The 18,048-nt window shown below is 47.9% G+C and overlaps 1 protein-coding gene across 12 annotated transcripts in view; it reads right to left on the bottom strand.

Moving 5' to 3' along the window:
- The window catches only part of KIAA1217 (KIAA1217 ortholog), a 456,094-nt gene that overhangs the window by 102,140 nt on the left and 335,906 nt on the right, over positions 1–18,048 (bottom strand). Inside the window, exon 1 of one of the 12 annotated variants that reach the window (XM_073677517.1) lies at positions 8,128–8,223. The exons of the other annotated variants lie outside the window; for them this stretch is intronic. The gene's annotated coding sequence lies outside the window, so the exon portion shown is untranslated. Of the gene's footprint in view, positions 1–8,127; positions 8,224–18,048 lie in introns of those variants that run through there. 12 annotated transcript variants of the gene reach the window in all.

Below are 18,048 nucleotides of genomic sequence, written 5' to 3'. Positions count from 1 at the left end.
GTGTCACAACTCTGTTGTCGGACCTCTCGGGACCAGGGGCTCCTTCCCTGTCCCTAACGCTAGTGGCCCTCTAACTATTCCTGCTTCCCGGATTACTTCTAATGGTGAAGATGCCGGGGCCACGTGCCTTGCTGAACTCCTGAATCAGCCCTATATCTGTCTCCCTCCCCCACCAAGGGAAGTGGAGTAATAGTGTATGAATATACACAAACCAGGCAAACAATGAAGGGCTTTCAGGGATAACTAAAAATACCAAATCATAAAAATATGAACTCACAGACAACAAAGGGGAACACCGGGGAGAAAGGGAACAAAAACCAAATTGGAGAGGATGAGGATTTGCACACAACCGAAACACCAAGCAACAGTCACAGATCAACACTCCAAACACCGCTACCGACAACCGACACCTCTACTCCACAACAGGTAGTATGAAAAACTAACACTGGCAATCCAGATTGTCAGAGGCGAGTATATATAGGAGAGGGAGTGGCCAATACTGAACAGCTGAGATCATCCAAGCTGGGAAGTTACAGACACTCCTCCAAGCTGAACCAATTAACCCCTGCACTGCCAACAGAAACCTGCACTATTTAATATGAAGAAGTGCTTCTGATCAGTGCAGGAGTACGTGTAATCAGATGCTGCGGTCTTCTGGAACCTCTCTGTCACGGTAAACCTGTGACACTAAGGCAATGTGCATAAGTTGTGTTGGCAGGAAAAATAGTAAAATGTGCACATTATTGTTTTGTACTTTTCCGCACTCATTAGTATGGGTGAAAATTGCTGCAACAACTGACGTGTTGCAGATTTGATTCTGCTACAAATTTGCAAGGAAAAAATAAGCAACAAGTCTATGAGATTTCAGAAATCTGATTCACTTTGCCTGTACTGCAAAATGCTGCGGATTTTCTGTGCAGAAAAAACGCAACATGTGCACATAGCCTAAAGATCTGAGATTTCCAATAAAAAAGCACTACACTTGTTTGTAGACTGTGCCTGGAATTAGCGGAATTTACTCGATATTAAAAATCCTCTCCATTCTCAAGAAAGGAGGGATTTATATTTTTAGAGTTTACAGCTGATTGCTTAGGCAACTGAATAACATATGCAGTGCTTACAAGCTCTCTCCAGTATAGCAGCCCTGTATCCCTGGGTCGCAGGAGCTCACTGTTTGCTTCAGAGCTCTTCTGATGCTGTAGAAGATAAACTGCCTTGGGTTGCAGCATTGGATCATGCTCTGTTTGGGCTGAGGGCTTGATAAAGCCGCTGGTCTGGACTATCAATCAAGCAGGAGTGCACAGCGAGCAGGAAGATGAGACAATCCCTTTAAATTTTCAGTTCACTCCTGAGCATTGAGAGACAATGTTTATCCATGGGCACTGCCAGCGTTCACCGCATGTGATGAACTCACGTGACGGGTAATTACACTGAATGCCAAATGCCATAATAGTGTCAATATTGACAGTGTGACCACAATGTACAAAAGAGATAAAAAACAATAATTAAACACGCAAAACAACAACAGAGGTAAAATGCACTTTCCTTCTCTTGGAAATGAAAGAATATTCTTTTTTTTTTTTCAACACTTTAATATCTGTGATCCTAAATCCATTTAAATAAAGGACTATGTCCTATCCTTAGTATTGGTCATCAATGTCTGATCAGTGGGGGTGTGACACTCCCGCCGATCAGCTGTTTCCGGTGTCGACAGCACCTGGAACAGCTGAGTTACGGAGCTGCACTGCACAGCTTCGTCGACAGAATAGTGGCCGTGTCCGGGTACTGCATATCTACCCCTTATTGATTTCAATAGGTTGCGGATGTGCAGTACCAGGCCGTGGCCACTATACAGTTGATGGAGCTGTGCCGTACAGCTCCATAACTGAGCAGTTCCAGCTGCTGCAACCAGTAATAGCCGATCGGCGAGGGTGCCGAGTGTCATACCCGCACTGATCAGACATTGATGACCCATCCTAAGGATAGGACATAGTCCGGGACAACCCCTTTAATGGAATAGCCACATGTTAAGTGGGACCGGGCAGGATGGGGCACCCAATCTAGGCTCTCAATCCTGTAGATATGCCGTAAATGTCTACTGAGAGAAGAAAAAAAATCGGCATACAAAAAAAAATGAACAAAAGTATCTGCAAAAGTTGTTGAATTTTAGATGTACTCGTTTTGAGAGTTTCTTCTCGAGTCACATCTAAAGAAAAAAGTACAATACAGGAATGTATTTGTGACTTCTTTACACTCCACATTAATCTACCACATCGGACATGCAGTTTTATCTAATTATGCAGCAGAAGCTGCTCGAAAAAGATTCGGCATCATTTGTGTTTTACCCTTTGAGATCCCTGCTCTTTCTCAGATTAGGAGTCCAGTGGGCGGTTCTACTTAGCAAATCACAGCTATCAATATATTTAGTCCTACGGGATACACTTTTCGGTGCTTAGGAGTACAGTGCGTGGGTCTATATAGTGACTGCCAGCTATTTCTGTATTTAGAAAGCTGTCAATCAGTGATTAGGACCGCCTACTGGACTCCTAAGCTCAGAAAGAACTGGAATTCATTAAAATGAATAAAATGCAATTTTTACTAAACCTTTTCCCACAAATCTATATATCAATCCGTTCAGCTCTTTTTACTCTTTAACATAATGGCGCATGGTATCAAATACCATTTTCAATGTGACAGATTCCCTTTAAAAGCTTAGATGAATTAACATATATGTAAATGATCTACGACATGGACCCCCCGGCCATAGTGTACAGCTAAGTAAGGACGGCCAAGAGATAAATAAGGTAATAAGCCACATGTGGAATAATTGGTGTATATATCCCTTGTAAGAACCTGCTGGAGCCAGACTTACGGAAACCCTTGATGATGTAACATGACGACTGTCTTATAATCCAGAGGTGATCCTGTTTATCCGTAAATATAAGAGACCCATGAACCAACCAAACCAGTTCTAAGGGTACAGGGTGGGGATTCATATAATCCATATTGTCATTTCAGAAGTATCAGGAGGCCTCATAGATGGACCTGAAGCTCCATAGTTGGAGAAGTGGAACCCACTAGTGTTTTCACATAGAAAAAAAATACAAATAAAAAAACTTTTGGGATTCCTAGATAATCACTATAAAAAGCCAAATTAGATGTCCAGATGATTAATTACAGGGTTACGTTATCTTTCTAGCATGTGAATTGGAGATGGATGTGTGATACGTCCAGACAAGACACATGACGTAATGTAGCTGATGACTTACTGCTATATCCCCAAACCTAATACTCTCCATATACAGGAAGACATATCAGGGCGCCACACACCTGTTTCTCCCAGTTAAAAATATACACAGACATTTAATTTTAGGAGTTGGTTTCTGAAATAGATCAGGAAATCAGAGTCATCAGATGATATGTATCAACCCACAAACTATTTTTCTTCGAAGAGCTTAAACCTTAAACTTTCAGAGATTGATTGGTGGACTCCTAGCACCTCTGCAGATCACCTGAATAAAGCGTTCATCACCTTGTTTACCAAACACAGCGCCACACATTAGTTTGTGGTTGTGGCCGGTACTGCAGCGCACAAAAGCCAAGCCCCATTCACGAGGGAGGACTGGTCAACAGTACCAGGACTTCCTGTGATCATCTTCATTTTAGAAGACCCTTTTCGCAAAAAAATGTCGGCCTTCAAAGCTGTAAGACAGTTCTGATGATACCCTGATGGTGGAATTCTGCAGAAAGACTTTAGCCTACGGGCTTGCAGAATGCATTTAGTGCCGGCTGATTTGTCCTTCCTCAAAATCCAGCAGACCTTTATCAAGTTGGCCTGGTTGTAGCCAAAGAGAGTCATATTATTATTATAGATAGGCAATTGTCATTTAATTTTTGCAATTCGCACATCTATTCCTTAACGTGGCTCCATAAGGAGAACTTCACTTTAAAGAGGGTTTTCTAGTAAAAAAATGAAAAATATTAATAAAAAATGATAATAAAAGGGCTTCTATATTAGTTTAAAATAAGAGTCAATATTTACCTTAAATGTTTCCCTTTACAGTTCCAGTTTCAACACTTTCCCGATTCCCGTTGGTCTCTGTTTCCTGGCCACACCAGAAACTCCAGTTCAGTCAATCATTGGCCATAGCAGTGGCATGCCTTGGCAACTGGTTGGCTGAGCTGGCATTTCCGCTTTATCAACAGGAGACCAGGAAGTAGATATCAGCGGAAACCAGGTAAGGTTATGGGCACAGAAAGTTTTTTTGAGGAGTTTTTGGAGCAGAAACGGAATGAAAAATCTCCAAATCCTCTCCAAAAATTCAAAACTCCTCAAAAACTTTTGCTCAGTTTCTGCTCCAAAAACTCAGCAAAAAGACTCAAGTCATGTTGTAACAGGAGCTGCTAGGATAACAGTGTCAGAATTGATTATTTTCTTAATTTTTATAAAAGTCAGAACCCTTTTAAAAATATTTTTTTATCTACTGAACAAGTGCTTTAAAAGGAACCAGTGATGAGGTTTATGCTGCCTGAACCACGAGCAGCATGAATCAGACGCTGCCTGCGTTATTGTTTTACGCTAAAAGGTTGCGGCTTTTCAGCAAAAACAGACTTTGAAAAACTGTACATAAAGGAGAGACCTAAGGGAGAAGACGAGACACAAGACCTAATGGAGAAGACGATGCTCAAGACCTAAGGGAGAAGACGATGCACAAGACCTAAGGGAGAAGACGATGCACAAGACCTAAGGGAGAAGACGATGCACAAGACCTAAGGGAGAAGACGATGCACAAGACCTAAGGGAGAAGACGAGACACAAGACCTAAGGGAGAAGACGAGACACAAGATCTAAGGGAGAAGACGAGACACAAGACCTAAGGGAGAAGACGAGACACAAGACCTAAGGGAGAAGACGATGCACAAGACCTAAGGGAGAAGACGAGACACAAGACCTAAGGGAGAAGACGAGACACAAGACCTAAGGGAGAAGACGAGACACAAGACCTAAGGGAGAAGACGAGACACAAGACCTAAGGGAGAAGACGAGACACAAGACCTAAGGGAGAAGACGATGCACAAGACCTAAGGGAGAAGACGATGCACAAGACCTAAAGGGAGAAGACGATGCACAAGACCTAAGGGAGAAGACGAGACACAAGACCTAAGGGAGAAGACGAGAGGCAAGACCAAAAGGGAGAAGACGAGACACAAGACCTAAGGGAGAAGATGAAACACTAGACCTAAGGGAAAAGACAAGACACAAGACCTAAAGGGAGAAGACGATGCACAAGACCTAAAGGGAGAAGACGAGACACAAGACCTAAAGGGAGAAGACGAGACACAAGACCTAAAGGGAGAAGACGAGACACAAGACCTAAAGGGAGAAGATGAGACACAAGACCTAAAGGGAGAAGATGAGACACAAGACCTAAGAAAGGAGATGAGACACAAGACCTAAGAAAGGAGATGAGACACAAGATCTAAGAAAGGAGATGAGACACACGGTTCCCTACAGACTCTTCAAAGTATTTCTCTGAAATGCCACAGCAAATAAAACATCCCCGGCTGCAACAACGCAGCTGGCTCGGACAGCATTAAACTCATGGCATGTTCCCTTTAAAAACCTGAAATTGCTTTTGTATTTTCTTGCTGACGGCAGAATTGAGTTGTGTTTATTGTTGTCATATTATTATTATTTTTTTTATAAAGAGGCTGGTGTAATCTACATGAACCGAGAAATGGAAAAATCAGAACAGGACACAATGTGAGCACGTATGATGGCATATGGCCAGGAGAGAACAAGGACGGGCCGATACAGTCACCTTGGGAATAGGGCAGAATTCTTGTAATATTATTACACATATCTTTCATATGTTATCAGGGCAGGCTGGAATACGGGGAACGTCGTGTTTACAGTATGAACGTTTTCTTTTTCTTTGCAGTAAAACTAAACTTGAAATATATTTGGATATTTTGCGCAATGTCAGCACTCCGGGAAAGTTCTACCCGCTGGAGATTGCAAATTACTGGGAAAGTTTATCCCACATCCATGCACATTGTGAGTGATCAATACAGTCTTGACGTAACTTAGGTAAAAGTCCGTCTCAAACCTTTAACCCATTGATGTAGTTGGTAAAGGTGCTGGTGGGTTGTGCGCCTGGTACGATACCAACAAGCTGCTCCGGATCAGACAGGTTACATTTCAAGGCTTGGACATCAAATTTAATTTTTGCTTTGGGTGAAGAAAAATTCTAATTATGACTCTAAAGCATTCACAAAGTGGAGAGGAGTGCTGTGTGACGGGGGCTGGCTGAGTGGTTCATTTCAATAGCAAAGCCAGCCTCCTTCATCATAGCAGATGCAAAGACTTTCGAAATGAGCAGCCAGCCAGCCCCCTTCACGCCAGGCTCCGATGGTGTGCCAACATAGGAAATGCTCTCTTGTGCCAAGCACATGCTTGACTTGGAGTTGCCAGGACCAACAACACTACAAACAGTATTACTTTACAAGCAAATTTCAAGATCTTCTTCTTTGAAGTGGACATCCCCTTAAACTCATTAATAAAACAGTCTATGGAAAGCCACAAAGTGTCCCACCGAGCGACAACTGCAGGCAGAATTTACTCAATAAGTGTTTACACTGGGGATTTGGAACTCTGTATTGGAAAAGGGAAGTTTTGACCGCTATAAAGCTGAACAAATATATAATAAATAAAAAATAGAATAAAGAATAAATCTGATAAATGAATAGATTTTCCCCTGTAGACTTCTTCCTGAATTCACTCTGCTCTGATATGTTGGAACCGTCTCAAGAAAAGCTGAAAACAGCGCGCAATGAAATTTACTATTTCAAAGAGTCTCTGTTTGGTTCCGAAAGGTGTTTCATCTTCCACATGACAACTGGCTCTCGCATTCGGCCTGCTGAGCGTGTGTAACATGCGGGGGCTTCTCGCAGGCTTAAATCACCCCCCTATTCCTTAGTAGAAGTGAGAAATAAATGTATTTAGGCTAGGCATGTCCTGTGCACCACGGCGCTGCTGACAAGCCGCTCTCTGTTCTCCTCTCATGGTTTTGCGATTGTTATATAAAATAGAGTTTACTTGCAAATGCCCAAGTGTCAGAAATTCATTGTCCTAAACCACAGCCCATAAGAGCGATCCTTAAAGGGGTTTTCAGGCCTTAGGCTACAAGACGGCAGTCACTCTATGTGACTGCAGATCGCGCGCATTGTGCACTGTGAGGATTCTCCTGTGGCGGCGCCAAGACCAGGAGGTCATGTGACCACATGAATGCGATTTGCATACTTCCGGTCACATGCAGATTAGACTGTGTTCAGCCTGGTTTCAAACACTTTCATTGAGCGAGACTGCACCCATCTAGTCGCCACACGTATGCAAATTACATTTTTTTCTAAGCAGTCCAGAAAAAAAATAAAAAAGTAAAGTTGGCGACTCTGCCTTAGCATAATCATCACTAAAAAGTATTTTTAATGATATTACAATCAATAGGACAACTTTTTATCATTATCAAGGCCAGTGTTTTTCTCTTTATTGGTGATAGTTGGATAAACCTATCTCTTCTTCGTCTCTACCCTGGATCACGCTATCCATGGTCTCCTTTCACTTCAAGGACACCTGGTTTATACGGCCCGGCTCGCTGGTTAGACCATAGGTCTGCTTCTACTGCACGTTGGGTCCTATCTTACCTCCTGACTGGAAACTTCCTCAGTCCCTTCACATCAGCCCCTTCCACTTTGGGCTAGTCCCAACTATTAACCCTAACCATCTCTGTTAACCCCCTGCTGCGGGGCTGAATACAATCTATCACTAATAACGGACATTACTAAACACATTACACTATTCCAATGCATTATAACAATACAAGTGTCTTCAAGGGAGAACGTAGGCAACACTTACATCTTCTTACAAAATCAGCATACATCATAAACAACAGGGAAACAATCTACTTTTGCATAGGGCTGCTTCTACGGCACGTACACTTTGTTAAGTTATAAACTGTAGGATGAGATACATAGTGTTCCTCTTTTTAGACAATACAGCCAACCCTAGTAAATCCAGCCCACAAAACATGGAGCGGACCGCATGTTATAAGGTGCCCATACACTGACCTCACTTCTTGAGTGTACAACAGCATAGAAAATCCATGAATCAGCTGATAACAGCAGCGGTGGTGGCAGCACAGTATTTATCTAGAAACAGGGAGGGGCGCAGACACAGACGTAACAGGTGCAATAACCTGAGCTTGCTTTAAAGGGACACAGACACCTTACTGCAAAAACCCTTCAGCAGTATCCAGACCCCTGCATCAAATCTAGATCAAGAATGAGAACGATATCGGCTTTAGACAAAACCTAGGACATAAAATAGAAAGAATTGGTTCCTCAAAGGAATTTTCACCTAAGTTTATTTTGAAAAAAATATAATTAAAAGGGTAACTAAAATATAAAACATGTATGATATGTCCTGGCCCTTGTTCGTTAGTTTTGATCAGTGGGGGGTCTGGGTACTGGGAGACCCACCAATCATTCCAGCTAGGGTCATTGTTTTAGGGTCCCATATCAAAGGTCCAAATTGTACCCCCCGGCTGTCATGACAACAATTCACCGGGTTCCCTTTTCATGGGGGCTCAACAGATATACAGAGGACCCGCTATTACAACCACTTAGATGCTGTGGTCACTATTTATCACAGCATCTAAAAGGTTGAACCGCTGTGATCAGAGCTAGCTCTAATCACAGCAGCCACCGGCATTTGCCTGCTGTGCAAAACAGTCGGCACCTGCCAGGTGAGGAGTGGGCACAGCATACAATTCCTCCCATCTTTTGCCATACACATACGCCAGACATCAGGAGAAGTTGCCATCACTAGGCAAGATGGTGGAGCCCAGCACTGGGCCTACCCACCTCACGGATCTTATTGTGTCCTCTTGGTCTGCCTCCATTGGTGATACGCCACTCTTTTAACGCTCAAGGATATATTCAGCAATTTTATTTCCTTGGTTGAGAGATTGGTGAGTGTTTGAAATTCTCAAGACTAAGATCACCACAGATCAATCCTTATAAACATAAGATAAATATGGGTGCGATTACTGAAACCCCATTCATTTACAACCATCTATGGATACAACTCCGACCTTACATATTCGATAGCCGGTTGGCCAATATCTAAACCTCCCAAGCACCATTTATGATCTTAAGGGCGAGAGGACAGTGAGCTGTGGCCACACACCTCTGGTGGCGGCTTCTCTCCGGTAGGAACAAAGAATCTGGCTTCGAAATTCAACACTTTTTCCACATTAGATGGTCAGAAGATCCTGTCGAAATCGGCGTCTTGGCTGCCCTGAGTCTAATGTGCATGGTCAACTCTACAATTAGGTTGTCAGCGATACCAGACCAGACATGGGTGAGTAATGTCTAATCATCCTGACCGTGACAAGCAAGGTGTTATACATGACGCAGACACCTTTAAGACCATTCCCATTAATGATTAACCACCTCCTTATGTAACGTGTAATCTATACAAGATTTTTGTCCCTGCTGAAGCAGAATTACAGATTTTTCTGTATCATCATGGGCTGATTTTGATGAGACCGGGCGACCATCTGATGGTTATATAGGTCTCCTGGCTTTCCTCCAACAGGTTATGGTCAGCTTTAGACATGTTATGCATCTTGTCTGAAAATGGGGTGTTAACTTACTAAAAATAGGGCGTAACCTAAATGTGACACCGTGCATTCAAAAATGCACCAAAATTTTTACCCAAACTTCTGGCACAAACTAAGCCAGATTTCACAAAATGCGTGAAACACTGAGAAATTAGACAGTATTAATAACTGTGCCCCAATGTATAAAAGGGAACAGGGAACAAAACATGCATTTCTGGCAGCGTGCGATCACAGTCCTGTGTAATGAAAGCAGAGTAGGGAAGGGGGCTGACGGTCTGCTTATGTCAATGGTGAAGCCAGCCCCCTTCTCCGTCTGGGACATCTAGGCCAGCTTATAGATTTCAGCTTGTGGCACAAGGACAACTCAAGATGCACCAGATGTATTCAATTAGGAGTTTCCTACTTAAGAGGGCCTTAGTTTAAAGGGGTTGTCTGGCCTTAGGCTACAAGTCTGCTGTCACTAATATGTGGCGGCAGACTTGTGATTCCTTACATCGCGTGCACTGTGCACTGTGAGGATTCTCCGGTGCAGGCACTGGGAACGACAGCTGTGTGACCGCAAGTATGTCATTTGCATACACTCAGTCACATGCCGACTAGACGCATGCTAAATTAAAATTGAATTGAATACAAACACATGGGCCATGCACACAGTGAACAAGTCTGTAAGACAGTGTTCACACCACCAAAAGGCTGATGCTAGATACAGTCTAGTCGGAATGTGTCCGGAAGTATGCAAACCGCATACTTGTGGTCACATGGCCGTCGGCTCCCAGCGCAGTGGAATCCTCACAGCGTGCAGTGCGCACAATGTGAGGATTTAAAAGTCTGCAGTCACACAGAGTGACAGCAGACTTATAGCCTAAGACCGGGCAACCCCTTTAAGATTGGATAATGAAACGCCAGTGTTTGTGAATTCCCACCTATATAATATTTATATCTTCCTATGGATTTATCCCCCTCACGGTTCTCCCAGGTTTTCTCATACATCTTAAAATTACTAAATTGTAAGAGCTTTCTTTAGGAATTGGTCACAGACTAGTGCGTATGTGGCACCCCAGGGGTCTGGTTTCCACAGTAACAGCAATGTTATGTCTGAGAGCAGGTGGGAGGTCTCTTGGTCAGGGATCCTGTGCATGCCACACCTCCTGCCCAGTCCTGGGAGGGGAAGAACTTCCCCTATATAAACCTAGGGCTGAGGCAGGGTTAGAGTAGAGAAGAAGTAGAGACAGAGAAGAGAAGCAGATATAGGAAAAGAACATCAGGAGCTCTGTGGGAGCAGTGCTATAAGGAGTCAGGGGCTGGCAGCTGCAGAGCTCGCCCTGACTGAGAAGCTATCACCGGACCCGGAGTCCGAGGCTGTGGGGACTAATCTTTACCCAGCAGCAGAAACCGCCCGGCAGGGGATTTCAGGTCCTCTGGCCAAGAAACCCGAAGGCACGGTCACACGCGTGGGACCAGCACCGCCGTCGTGGAGCGGACGCCACTAGAAGGCCCCGAGTCACCGGCCATACGGGTGAGCACCACACGGTACACTCAGGGACGTGGGCTACTTATACCCGCCTCTAGCAAGGTAGCCAGAAGAGTACAGTCAGTTTGGGAGGCCTACAACTCCGCCTGGCCAGGGGAGATCCCATCTGCTCAAGGACTGACCAGGCCCCGATCGCTAGCCAGTACTCCGGGAGGGTCTATCTTTATCACCAGTAAAGACCCTGAATTACACCGCATCGTCTCTGAGTGATTCCTGCTACCCCATCATCCACGTCGGCTGCCCTGAGGCCATACCCCTCCCGTTGGGGGTGATACTATCACGCTGCACAATCCTACCACCGGCCTCAGCGGTCTGCCCTGCAGCGGCAGCTCCTTCGCTGCATTCAACGGGTGGCGTAGTCGTCCAACATCTACCGCTAATACAGCGCCACTTAGTCTGACTCCCTGGGCACGGACCGGGTCACCGCCACGAGACTACAACCCTCAACAGATCCGGTTCCGGGTAAGCTCCCGCGTGCGCAACGCTGCGCGACACAGGCCCAGGGGTGCGTCAACTTTTGGCGTAGTCGGCAGGATCTCGTGCCCGCAATCACCGGGTACTGCGTGCCTGAAAAAGACTGTTCAAACTTACCAGTGGTGAAGATTCCCGCCATCCGGCGCCATCTTCTGTCTTCTTCCCGCCATCCGTGGAGTTTTCCCGCCGTTGGACGCCATCTTGAAGACACCGCGCGGGAAGAAGAGGGGCGTGGACTCCGAAAGCGCGCGAGAACTGAAGCCCCGCCTCACGTCCGGACGTTGCGTAAGGTCCTGGAAGGAGCCCAGCAGACGCCGACGTCACAGGAGCGCGACGGAAGGTCCTCAACCCTGACGATCCACTGCGGAGCCGCGGCCTACGGAAGAGGATCATCGCAAGGTAGGCCACGGTCCACTAGGGGGGAGAAGGATGTCGGATACGGAGGAGAGCTTCACCGCTTCAACCCCCGCCAGCGCCACCGCTGTTGCGGTCATGCCTTTCACCATGCCCTATATCCCGGGGGCAGCCTGGCTACCCCAGTACTCAGGGGAGTCACATACCCTGCATGACTTTAGAGAAAAGTTGGATAGCCTCTTCCAGGTGTATCCCCTCACAGAGGAGCAAAAAGTGAGCATCCTGGTGGCCCAATTAACCGGGGCAGCCCAAAGGGAGGTAAAGTCCTGGCCACCTGGGAGGAGGACTGTCGCAGAGATACTAGCCCGGCTGAGGGACACCTTTGATACCCGCACCTCAGCCGAGATCAAGCTTAGATTCTACGGGTGCAAACAGAGGGCACATGAGAGTATAAGGGACTATGCCCTGAACCTACAAGAGGCCCTGAGAGCCATTAAGCAGACCGACCCTGACGGCGTGGGAGACGAGGACAGGCTGTTGACTGAACAATTTATAGAGGGTTTATATTGCAATGCCCACCGAACCCAGTTGCGGGCAATGGCCTTACAGGACCCTCATCTGGGATTTGCACAGTTCAAGGACAGAGCCATCCGGGTGCTCCGAGAACCGGCACCAGGTGGCGTTGTGACCCACAGACGCCCCACTACCACTTACCACCAGGAGGCGGCACCCTTGTCGGCAGGGCCTGTGGGAGCTGATGCGCAGGCTTTGAACAATGACCCGGCTCCAGACCTGCACCATCAGGTCCAAGAGCTAGCTAAAAGCGTTGCCGCGCTAACCCGAACTGTGCAGTCTTTACAGGTTTCCACTCCAGGGAAGATCCAGCTGGCATCCGGACCGGAGGACATCCCGTGGCGTCGAACAAGGAGGACCCCACCGGCCAGAGGAAGACCCAGCGACCGATACAACGAGGACGGACAACCCATCTGCCGCCGCTGCAATCAACCCGGACATATGGCAAGGTACTGTCCTTTAAACTGGCACAACCTGGGGTAGAGGGCCAAACCCCAGGAAAAAGATCATCAGGCCCATCGAACTGGCGCGACAAATATGTGGGAGGGCGTCCAGTCTTGCCCGTGGTACTGGATGGCATCCCCATGAGTGCCCTACTGGACACCGGGTCACAGGTTACCACTATCCCGTACGTGCTCTTCAAGCAGTACTGGAATGACTCGGATATCACCCGCTACCCTGACGACGACTTGAGTATCATCGCCAGCAATGGTCAGCCCGTGCCACAGATTGGATTTAAAGAGGTGACCATTAAAATCGGTAGAGTCGAACTGGCAGCACAGGGACTGATCATTGTAGACATTGACAAACACGAGAGTCACCCAAAGATAACTCTAGGTACTAATGTAATTGAAAATTGTCTTGCAGAGGTGATTTTCCTTTTACAACAGGTTGCCAAGAACGCCAGCTCCGGCCAGCAGCGAGTGCTCCAGAAAGAGATCCGGGCACTGATGCGACGGCAACAGATAGAACTCTCCGGTGGTGAGATTGGTAGCGTAAGAATGTGTGACCCTTTCCCTATTGCCATGCCCCCAAAAAGTGAAATGATGATTTGGTGCCGGGCTGCTATTGGTCTGAGAGGTAGAGATTACCAGGCAATGGTAGAACCAGTTTATTCAGACAGTAGGCCCACCATTTTGACAGCACGGGGGGTGGTCAATGTACGCCATGGGAGGGTGCCCGTTCGCATAATAAATATCGGGAAGAGGGAAGTGTACCTGCCCCGGTATGCCACGCTAGCCAAATTGTATACCATCAATCAAAATTCCATACAGTCCGTAGAACCCTTGCCTCCATCTTCCCCGGAGGAAGGTAACGGCTCTAAGGAAACAATGGAGGACTGGTGTCAGCAACTACATTTGGGTACTGACTCCACTCCCTCACACCAGAAACAGGGAGTCTATCGGGTGGTTCAAGAGTACGAGAGAGTGTTTAGTAAACACCCGTTAGACTTCGGGCGAGTCAAGGGGGTAGAACACCACATCCCCACGGGAGACCATCTTCCTATAAAAGAGAGGTATCGACCCGTACCCCCTGCACACTACCAACACGCCAAGGGGATGCTTAGGGACATGAAGGAGGCTGGGGTGATCAGGGATAGCTGTAGCCCCTGGGCAGCTCCACTAGTCTTAGTCAAAAAGAAAGACAACACCATGAGGATGTGTGTAGATTACCGGAAAATTAACCGTATCACACACAAGGATGCGTACCCCTTACCAAGGATAGAGGAGTCTTTGGCTGCTTTAAGATCTGCTAACTTCTTCTCTACCTTGGATCTCACTAGCGGGTACTGGCAGGTTCCTGTAGCAGAGGCGGACCGGGAGAAGACCGCATTCACCACCCCGATGGGACTTAGCGAGTTTACCTGTATGCCGTTCGGACTCTGCAACGCACCGGGAACCTTCCAACGATTAATGGAGTGCTGTCTGGGCCACAGAAACTTCGAGACGGTCCTGTTGTACCTGGACGATGTCATCGTATATTCCAAGACTTATGAGGACCACCTGAAACACCTGGCGGAAGTGTTCGAAGCTCTGGCAAGCTACGGCTTAAAGGTAAAACCCTCCAAGTGTCACCTCTTGAAACCAAAGGTGCAGTACCTGGGACACGTGGTGAGCGCTGACGGAGTGGCTCCCGACCCTGATAAGATCACCGCAATTAAGGAATGGCCAAGTCCCTCCAGTGTAAAGGAAGTGCGGCAGTTCCTCGGGTTGGTAGGCTATTACCGCAGATTCATCCCCGGTTTCACCAAAAAGGCAGCTCCTATGCAGGACCTCCTGATAGGCCAGTCCCGGAAGGCCAAGAACCAGAAGCCCCCCTTCAAATGGGAGAAGTTAGAAGAAGAGTCCTTCCGCCAGCTGAAGATGGCCCTCACGGGGGATGAAATCCTGGCGTACCCTGATTACAGCCAGCCCTTTATCCTCTACACCGACGCAAGTAACATCGGGCTAGGAGCCGTACTGTCCCAGATCCAGCAGGGGAAAGAACGAGTAATCGCTTACGCTAGCCGAAAACTGCGATCCACCGAAAGAAACCCTGAGAATTACAGCTCATTTAAGCTAGAGTTCCTGGCAGTGGTGTGGGCAGTCACCGAACGCTTTAAGCACTACCTCGCTTCTTCCCGGTTCACCGTGTACACGGATAACAACCCGTTGAAACACCTGGACACGGCAAGACTCGGTGCCCTAGAGCAGAGATGGATGGCCCGTCTGTCCAACTACGAGTTCACAATCAAATACCGGGCAGGACGCTCCAATACCAACGCGGACGCCCTGTCCAGGATGCCAAACCTACCGGACGTAGGAGAAGATCCAGAGGGACTGGAAGAAGTCGAACTCCCCGCGTTCCACCGTCATGGGACTATCCAGTATTCCCATCGGGTAAGGAGTAAGCAAGCCACTACGTTTAACCCCTTGCCTCACTACAACTGGGAGGAAACGCAAGACAGTGACCCTGCCGTCCGGCTGGTGAAGGAGATGCTGACTCGGCCAGAGGCTCGCCTTGACCCAGACGCTCCGGAGGAAGCCAAGCAACTGTGGGCTGAGAAGAGTCGACTGTTCCTTTACAAGGGGAAGTTGTGCCGCAGAATGGTTAACTCCCGGACGCATGAACTAATCTGGCAAGTAGTGGTGCCACGGAGAGACGCAGCCATGGTGATGGAAGCATACCACGACGGGGCTGGACACTTCGGATGGAAGAAGCTGGAGTTCCTGCTGCGTGGGCGGTTCCACTGGGTAGGCATGAGGGGAACCATCGAGAGGTGGTGCAGAGACTGTGGCCCGTGCAACCTAAGAAGGAAGGACCGTGCCAGCCAGAAGACTCCCCTGCAGTCCATCGTCACCCGGCAGCCGTTGGAACTGGTAGCCTTGGATCATGTAAAACTGACCCCAAGCAGAAGTGGCTACGTCTACGCGTTAACCATTGTGGATCATTACTCACGGTTCTTGGTTGTCGTCCCCGTTAAGGACTTAACGGCTCAAACAGCAGCTAGAGCCTTCCAGCAGCACTTCTGCCACCCACACGGGTACCCGGACCAAGTGCTGACGGACCAGGGACCTGCCTTTGAAGCGGAGGTCTTCCAGGAATTCTGCAATCTGTATGGCTGCCGGAAGATAAGGACGACACCCTATCATCCGCAAACTAATGGACTTTGTGAGAAAATGAACCAGGTGGTAATGGATCTCCTGAAAACGTTGCCCCTGGAAGAACGCAGTCTGTGGCCTGAGAAGCTGCCCGATCTGGTGGACCTATACAACCACATCCCGGTAGGTTCCACCAACTGTACCCCGGCTTACCTAATGAGGGCGAGACCTGGTAAGTTACCTGTTGACCTGGAAATGGGAGTCCTGACACCCGAGGACACTTCACCAGAGGCAGACTGGGACACAGAGAGGCAGCAGCAGTACCGGAAGGTACAGGAGAGCGTGGAGCGAAGTCTCTGTCAGGCTAGGGAAAGACAAGAGAAAACTTACAACCAGTATGCTCCCGCTGTTCCCCTGGTACCCGGAGAGCAGGTCTTGAAGAGGAAAAGACGGCTCCACAAGTTGGACGACCAGTGGGAGAAGGACCCGTACACCGTACTGCCCTCAAGCCACGAGAACCCGAAAGTCTGTACCATCAGTAAAGACGGAGGGGAGACCATAGCCATTGTATCCCGGGATCACCTGAAGAAGTGTCCTGAACAGCTACGGAACCCTGAAGAGGAACAAGAAGACCATCGACCCGTAGAGGAAAGGGAAGATATGGTTAGTACTGTGCTCGGAGACTTCCCTCGGTCCTGGACTCAAGTCAATGGTGCAGTTGTGGTACCCGTCCTCACGTTCCTCCAACCAGCATCCCAAGTGCCTACGGAGCAACAGGTAGAGCCGGAAGAGCAGCCGGTCCAGGAGGCAGAAGACTCCACACAAGCAGAACAGGAGGATCAACCCTCTGCTTATAGTGAGCCTGCCGTACCCCTAGTGAGCCAAAGAGCCGGTAGACAGCTGCCCAGTTTACCCTTGACTGCTCCTACACCCTGTAGTTCAGGGCTAGACAGTCAGCTCCGTAGGTCCACTAGGGCCACTAGAGGCCAGTTACCCGCACGTTGGAGGATCTAAGTGTTTAAGTTATTTTATTAATGTTTATCTGTTATTGTTGCTTGTTTATAATTTTGTGTTTCTAGTTATTTACAGGAGTCTTTGGTGGATTTACCGGGAATCCTTTGTGTATAGTTGGAGCGTAACCCAGGACGGACTAAAGACTGTTAAGGACTCGGGGCAGGACAGACCCCTACCTGGTTACGTCTCCCTGTTTTGGTGAAATGGACACCTTGCTTTGCTTCAAAAACTGCACCCGGTTGCGGACACGCCGTGACCTTCTTTATATGTTTTTCTTATTGTACTATTATTATTGTTTATACCTTGTTATGTTTTTCTAAAAATATGTTTAGTCCCGGAGTACTAAATTTCACTAGGGGGGAATGTGGCACCCCAGGGGTCTGGTTTCCACAGTAACAGCAATGTTATGTCTGAGAGCAGGTGGGAGGTCTCTTGGTCAGGGATCCTGTGCATGCCACACCTCCTGCCCAGTCCTGGGAGGGGAAGAACTTCCCCTATATAAACCTAGGGCTGAGGCAGGGTTAGAGTAGAGAAGAAGTAGAGACAGAGAAGAGAAGCAGATATAGGAAAAGAACATCAGGAGCTCTGTGGGAGCAGTGCTATAAGGAGTCAGGGGCTGGCAGCTGCAGAGCTCGCCCTGACTGAGAAGCTATCACCGGACCCGGAGTCCGAGGCTGTGGGGACTAATCTTTACCCAGCAGCAGAAACCGCCCGGCAGGGGATTTCAGGTCCTCTGGCCAAGAAACCCGAAGGCACGGTCACACGCGTGGGACCAGCACCGCCGTCGTGGAGCGGACGCCACTAGAAGGCCCCGAGTCACCGGCCATACGGGTGAGCA

This window comes from Phyllobates terribilis, unplaced genomic scaffold (assembly GCF_046119375.1).
Source record: "Phyllobates terribilis strain yellow unplaced genomic scaffold, ASM4611937v1 Scaffold_4__5_contigs__length_816908805, whole genome shotgun sequence".
Taxonomy (NCBI): domain Eukaryota; kingdom Metazoa; phylum Chordata; class Amphibia; order Anura; family Dendrobatidae; genus Phyllobates; species Phyllobates terribilis.
Note: the sequence above shows the minus strand (reverse complement) of the source record. Positions and strands in the feature narration are given on the sequence as shown.